A 6,667-nucleotide genomic window follows, 5' to 3' on the forward strand; every position below is an offset into this window, starting at 1 on the left:
TAATATCCAATTTTCATCCTATATAATATATATAAAGAAAAATATTGATGTACGCCTTATCAGCCTTCTCAAAATTTAGGTTGGTTTATATGGAGCATGTAAGCTAGTTTGGAAAAACATCTGTAAAAATTTTCTTTTTCCATAATTTTAAATGTTAAATCGTTTATAATTAACAAGTTGGTATAAAGATGCCGTAACGAGCTTAGAACAACCTCTGGCTCAGCTTAAAATTTATACTTTGCATATTTTAAGTACTTTACCAGTAGTCTGGTGCAATTGCATATAAACTTTGTATCGAGCATGCTTTATAAAACACGGACATTATATTTGATGAGAAACACATTTAGAAATCTTGCACACATGCAAATTCAAGTGAAATATTTCAAGAGTTTATGCATACAAAACACATTTTATAATAGCAAAAATATTCATAGCATGACAACTTATTTTGTTCTTTTTTTTGATAGTTTTATTTTCTTTTTTTTATAACTCTTTTTTCATTAAAACGTTTGATTTCAACCACTTAGTTTAGTTTTTTAAATCTTTTTTTTTTTCACTTAATACAATACAAAAAATGCCACAATCATTTGCCATAATCCACATTTATTTATGCCATAATCCACTTTTATTTGGTTAACTTATTTGACTTCAGTACTTTTTCTTGCTTTAAATGTCAGTGTTTATATGTAACTGTACAAAAATTACTGTTCTGTAGACAAACATAGATATCACTTCTTTTGTTAAATTTTCAAATATTTTATAACTTAATGTAGCCTGCGAAAATTTTTTTAAATTTCAAAAAAAGTTTTTAATGGTTTAACACGATGTTTTATTAAAGTTACGTAATAAAAAAATATATCCGCCTCCTCCAAACTATGGTTGAAACAAAGCATGAAAACAAAATCTCCTCAGAGCTCATATATTAACATGGAACATGTAAGTTAGTTTTGCAATTAGTACAAATTTTCTTTTTTTAAAAACTCTAATTTTCAACTCTTTATAATAAACATGTAAATCAGTTTATAAATAAAGTTCTTCACCAGTAGTCACGTAAAACTGCATATGAACTTTGTATGCAAAAGTGCTTCACTATTAGTCTCGTACAACATACTTATATAAACTATGTAGTTGAGAATGCTTTAAGGCCAAGAGCATATTTTAAGAGAAACATATTTGTAGATTTTTTCAAATTTACTTCAACACATTTTTTTTTTCGTTTCTTAAAACTAACAATAGATAAAATCTTCATCGCCAAGATAAACTTTATTGAAATTTTTATGAGTGAAAATTCTCTTGTACAAATAGATTTTGATACATTTTAAATACTCTGAAGAGTGCTAAAATAAAATAAATTTCCTGTGTTGATAGTGACACATGACTTGTATTGATAAACTTAGTATATCATTACTTTGAAATTTATTTCAAAAATCTGTTTGTTTTGATTTTAATTATATTTTTCAACAAAATCGCAATTGCCTCTCTTTCAAAATCAGCGAATCAGATCGCTCATTTTTCTGCCTATTCTGAGCCTGTATAGGGTTTCAAAATATGCAAACGGGAATGATAAAAGTTTCCGTTATTACTTAAATCCTTAAGTGCTTATCCAAGTTTCAGTTAAACAAATAATATTAAAAAGATTTTTAGTCTCTTTTCATAAGTAAAGAAGCTTTTCAAAGTTGTGACTTATGCTTCTGATATTTACATGAAGGATTTTAATTTGTTCGCCGGTATTGGAATTAAAAAGAGATTCGTCTATTTCACTAGGATAATAGTAAAAGCATTCATTATTTAAATTATGACAAACATTAATTAAATCATGACAATCATTTTTTAAATCATAACAATCATTATTTAAATCATGACAATAATTATTTAAATCATGACAATCATTAATTAAATCATGACAATCATTATTTAAATCATGACAATCATTATTTAAATTATGACAATCATTATTCAAATCATGACAATCATTAATTAAATCATGACGATCATTATTTAAATCATAACAATAATTCTTTTTCTACATTTGTATCTATTAAATTTTTCATTTGAGAATAATTAAAAGCATGGTGTTTAAAATCGCTAATTTCAGCCATTCCGGTGAGAGTTATAGAATCTTCTTATATTTCCGCGATTACGTTATTTTATTTATGAATATCTTTAGCAAATATTTTTTTAAATTTGATTACTGCATACTTACCCTCTTTACGATGCATTTTGACTTCTTCCCGCAATTTTTTACGATGTTTCAGGGTTTCTTTCGCATAATCTTCATTGATAAAAATTCTAGTGTCTTAAAGTTTTTTCACAGATGTTAAAATTTTGCATTTATCATTATAATTTAGGAGTTTGAGGTCCTGGTTGTCTTTAACTCTTCCTATTCGATGAGCTTGCTCAACCACTATATCATCGGCAATTCCAAGCTGGTTTTGAAAGGTCTTTTTAACTGTTCTTGCACACTTTTTCCACGTTTTAGACGGTAGTTTTGCAACACCATCAACTCTTAAACTATTGCAACAAGATCTAATTTCTAGATCAATAATTTTTTTTTTTCAAAGTATATATTTCTTCATTGATCTTTAAATTAAGTTGAGAAAGCATTTCCTTTTGCAAGTTTATACTATCTCTGATGTCGCTAGAATCTTTTTCGATTATTTCAATCCGGGATTTATTAAAACAAAGTTTTTTTCTAAGCCCATCTAGTCTGTCTGATATTATTTTTATGTTGGAAATCATTATTTTTGTAAAAGTTTCTTCTTGTTTTTTTAGTAGTTTTTCAGTTTCTTTTAAAATATTTTGCTTCTGATCTTTAAGAATAGATATTATTAGTTTCTCAATATTTTTCATCAATAAATCCATCTTTGCACAATCAAAATTTGTAAGTCATGCGGGATATAGTCGTACGCTTTTGAGAGGTCTATTAATATTGATCCAACAACACCTCCATTATTAATACAATCATGCCACTTATTAAGTAACAAAAAAAGGGCATGCTGATTACTATAACCTCTTCGGAAACCAAACAAAAGTTTATCAAATCTAGGCTCAATAACTATCAAGATTTGTTTATATAAAATAAATTCAAAAAACTTTAGAAAAGGCTGGTAAAATACTAGTTGGACGGCAATTCGAATTATCAGTTGGGTCATTCTTCTTAAAACATGGTATAATATCAGCCATTTTTAGAAAAGACTGTAATTTACCATCATGGATACTATTATTTATGCAATCTGTAAGACTATCCCTAAAGTAAACAATATAAGATTTTAACATAAAAGTTGGTATATCACCACGATTTTTTTCTTTTTATTCATAGACCTATTTAGTACATGTACACATATGTGTACACGTACTAAATTTTTTCTTTATGTTTATTTTACTGGGATGATCAGTATACTTTTTGGTAGCTGCATCAACTGGGTCTATAGAGTCAGAGAATAAAGACGAATGTATGGAGTCTGTACTGCCAGATGGCTCTGCTACGTTCATAAAGTAGTTATTAAAAATATTAGTCAATAAAAAGTTGTCAGAGATGATGTTACCGTTTTCAACTAAAGTGATACGTTCGTTAGATTTACCTGATTTATCTGAAAGGTAAGGTTTAGTTAACTTCCAGAGAGATGTACCTGAAATCGAGAGAGTGTTAATTTGCCCAAAATAAAGTTTTTTTTTACTACCCTATGTCTTTGTTTTTGTACATTAGCGCCGAAATATCAGATTTATCACTAAGGAATTTTTTATATAATGTAGATCGGAGCATAATTGCTTTCTGTAAATCTTGAGTTATAAAAGGATAGCTACTACCTCTAAGTATTTTAGGCTTAAGAGGGGCATACAAATTTAGAATTTTGTTGAATATTTCATTAAAAGCATCTATATCATAACAAGAATTTAGCTTTTTTTTTAAAAATTTTTAAACGATTTATATATTAGTTTTTTAGGTGGTAACTTACAAAACGTAGATCCAAGCATTGTGTATATTAGTTGATGATGATCACTCACACCCGTACAAAAGGTATTCGAATGTTGAAAGCACAACTTTCTATTAGTGAGTATAAGATCTATACATGAAAATTTATTAATCAATTTAAAACAAGTTGGTTCTTTTATTAAATTAGTGCATTGATAAAGTTGAAGGAATTCCTTCATTATTATATCCGAAGGTTGTATATTAAAATCACCTATTAGAATATAATCTATATATGATTGTAAGTAAAAGTCAAGCACTCTTTTAAGGTGATTGAAGAAATAGTCACAATTCTGATTTGGGGTTTATAAGCAGCAATCACTAGTCATTTCCGCATCCTTAGTTTAATTTCAAAAGTAATAGTTTCAATGTCATTAGGAAAATCCATTTTAGTTAACCTTTTAAAAGGAATGTTATTATTGATGTACACAAGAATGCCTCCGCAACAATTCAAAACAAGAAATGATAATTTAAAATGCTGAATACTATTACATTACCACCGTTTTGAACCATTTCCAAATTTGAAAAGTTAGTCACACTTAAATACATTTTTAAGGTATTTTGAGCAGATAAATAGTCAAAAAAAACCTATTGGATTGGATCTGATTCTATTGGATTGGATCTGATTCTATTGAATTGGATCTGATTCAATTGGATTGGATCTGATTCTATTGGATTGGATCTGATTCTATTGGGTTCAATCTGATTCTACGGTATTAAAGCTATTAGAAGTTATTATTAGAAGCTATTAGAAGTTTTTTTTAAATTTTAAAAGCTTTCAAATTTTTAGTTTACTATTACCTTATAACAACCGTTTACTGAATTTAATATATTAAAATTTATTAAATTAAAATCTCCAATTTCAAATTTACTAACTACGGTTTATTAGAAATATGTTTAAACAAAACCACTAGTAGTTTGATTTTGGATTATTTTTAACGCACAAAACAAACTCTTCTATTTTAAATTTTTTAGACCTAAGAAATAATTAGTTTTTTAAATTTTTAATTAAAGTTGATTAGTATATGGTCAAATGACTAGTTGGTTGAATGAGCAGATTGTTGCAGTAAAAAAAAGCAGCTGTGGGCGCAGTTGTTAGCTCGCTTTAATATTAAAAGATCTAAGGTTGAAGTCATCAGTGTCTAATATTATTTATAATGAAAAAAATATATATAATATTCTTTTAAAAAATTTTTAATTAAAAATTCTTTTAAATTCTAAGAAAAAGTTATTTTGGATCTAGAACTGAATAGTAATGATTTGCAGACGTGGCGCAGTGGTTAGAGTTGTGGCTCAGAACCTAGAGGTTTAAAGGTCGATCCTGGTTCTTGCTCAATAAGCAACATTGGTAAGGAAGAAGGTGGCAACTTTCTGGCTAAATGCTACGCCGCGGTATTCTGTGATAAGACCGCTACGTCATTTTGGAGTAACTTAATAACTAAAAAAAAAATAATTGCACTGTTGTTAAAACTATTATAAAAACACCTTTATTTCATGAAATAAAGGTATTTTTATAATAGTTTTAACAACAAATATTATTTTGATACTAGGCTTGAATTCAAACCGCGGTATTCTGTGATAAGACCGTTAGATCTTTTTGGAGCAACTTAATAACTAAAAAAAAAAATTAATAATAATTGCACTGTCGTTAAAACTATTATAAAAATGTTTCATGAAGTAAAGGTGTTTTATAATAGTTTTAACGACAGTGCAATTATTATTAATTTTTTTTTTAGTTATTAAGTTGCTCCAAAAAGACTTAACGGTCTTATCGCAGAATACCGCAACTTGAATTCAAGCCTAGTATCAAAATAATATTTGGATGCATTTTATAATTTCAGACTTTATTTCAAGAAAATAAAAACATTTTTACCGGTGTAATTATTCTTTTTGATGCAAAATTCCTTTTTTATGAAACGTCCTGTTTGTAGTAAATTATATTAGAGACTTTGGAAATATTTTTTTAAATACGAAAATACTTATTTACATATATGCTGTTTTTTACTTATATAGAATGCGATAATCATTCTAAATAGTGAACAAAAATAATAGGACGGCAACTTGCAACAAGTTGTCGGCACCGTATATTAAAAAAATCCGTTTTATCTCAATAATCAACGTTAGATTTGAAAACTTTTGTTTTTTGATTTGCTAATTCTTATTGAACTTTATATATCTAAAAAAAAACCTGGTAACTAGTTGTTAAAGAAGTTTGTTATAACTATTTGTTAATAAACTTTAAATATCTTTAAACTTTGTATATTTATTTGCCTTCAAATAAAAATTATAATTACAGAATAGAATCTTTATTACAAATATATTCGGCAGGACTTCCAGAAGATCATACGATCTTATCATGAAGCCCTTTAGAACATCAAATATGATAATAAAAAAATCAAATCGACATAATAATAAATAATAATATCAAATATAATAATAATAATAGTAAATCGACATAAACTATATATAACTGCGCACTTAAAATATAAATATACTGGATAAAATACATGAAACAAAAGAACTAAAAACAAGAAAAAATATTTTCCATTAAAAAGTTAACTTTTAATTTTCGTTTGAAAGAAGTTAAAGTTCATTTTAAAGACAATATCTCAAAAAAAACTTGGTAACCAGTTGTTAAAGAACTTGTTTGATTTTCTCTATTTTTAGAACACAATTTTATTCATTATATTTCTAAAT

This window comes from Hydra vulgaris, chromosome 13 (genome assembly GCF_038396675.1).
Source record: "Hydra vulgaris chromosome 13, alternate assembly HydraT2T_AEP".
Lineage (NCBI taxonomy): Eukaryota > Metazoa > Cnidaria > Hydrozoa > Anthoathecata > Hydridae > Hydra > Hydra vulgaris.